Raw genomic sequence first — 1,402 nt, 5'->3', positions numbered from 1 at the left:
TCCCCAGGCTGCGGGGGCTCCTCCTGTGCCCCGGGCTGTTTTCTCTTCCTTCCAGCCCCCCCCCCCCACAGTGTCCCTCTCTTCCCACCTCTTTCTAAAGGGAACCCGGGGATCAGAGAAGCATTGAAGCAGAGTCACAAGGGCAGAGTGTACACAACACTGAAGTCCCTTCTGAGTCAGAACCTCTTCTGTTTTCACCTTCAGCAATGGCTGCTCCCTGCTCTCTCCCTAAAGCAGGAGAGGATAGGGAGGGAAAGAAGGGAACAGGAACGCCCCCCCACTGCACACCCTCACCATCACATGCACCCTAGTGCTTCCTTTCCCGTGTTAACATGTGCATACACACATGCACGTCCACACGTGTGCCCATGAGCACACCCATGTGCGTATGCATGAATGTATAGGCCTGCACACACGTATAGGCCTGCACCCACCCATGTAAACGCCCCGTGTGCAGACATGTTTGTTCCTGGGCTCCACGAAGGTGTTGTACCTCTTCACCAGTGTCCCTTTTAACCCCCCCCCCCCAGCCAGGCTCACCTGTGTCTCCCACTCCCAGGTGTACAATGGGATACACAGGTGACAAGGAGGAACAGAAGCCCTGGGGTCCCTCTCCCCAGGTGGCCAGTAGTGGTCCAGCAGTCAGGCGGAACAGGAAGCTCATTTCCAAGCCAGCTCCTGCCCAGGGTCAGAGTCAATCTATCAATCTATCTACCGATCTGCGGTCAATGCTCTTGGTTTCTCTGTGAGCAAGGCATCTTCAAACATGGAAAATTGGGAGAGAAAGCCAACAGAGAGGTCCACAGTGACGTCCTGGTAACAAAACAATGACATGAAACATCCCACGTTCTCATCCAGGCCTTCTCCAAGCACTTGGCACAATCTGGGCTACCACATGCTTTATATCCAAGTAAGCCATGGGAGCCAGCGGAAAATCCTTGGGTCCCCCAGCACTTGACTCTGCATGGTGTTTCTGCTTCTCCATGTTGGAGACACTCTTCCCCAGGGATGGCTATTGCAGGAGGGTGAATGTCCCAGGCAGGCATTAGCTGCGAGGCGGGCCTTGCTCGGGCAGGACTCTCTCATGCCAAACTACCGCTCCTGACCACGCCCCTCTGTGACCTGCGCAGACTTGCTCAGTGCCTGTGGCCCCAGATATGCTGCACCTCAGTTCTCAGGGTGCAGTGCTCACCCCTGGAAGGAGGGGAGGGAGGCTGCCGTGCAAGCCCTTCAAGTGTGTGGGGCCATGTGAGCCACAAGACATGCCAAGTCCAGCCCCAGCCTGTGCTGCACGCCTAACGCTGAGGTGTGGTCTGGGCTTAGCTGCTTGCTTGCTCGCTCTCAGAAAATTCCCAAACCAGGAAGGAAACAAGGAGAGTTCAAGGACAGGAAAAAGTCCCAC

Source organism: Jaculus jaculus, chromosome 6 (genome assembly GCF_020740685.1).
Source record: "Jaculus jaculus isolate mJacJac1 chromosome 6, mJacJac1.mat.Y.cur, whole genome shotgun sequence".
Lineage (NCBI taxonomy): Eukaryota > Metazoa > Chordata > Mammalia > Rodentia > Dipodidae > Jaculus > Jaculus jaculus.
The sequence above is the reverse complement of the archived record's forward strand: the minus strand, read 5'-3'. Positions refer to the sequence as shown.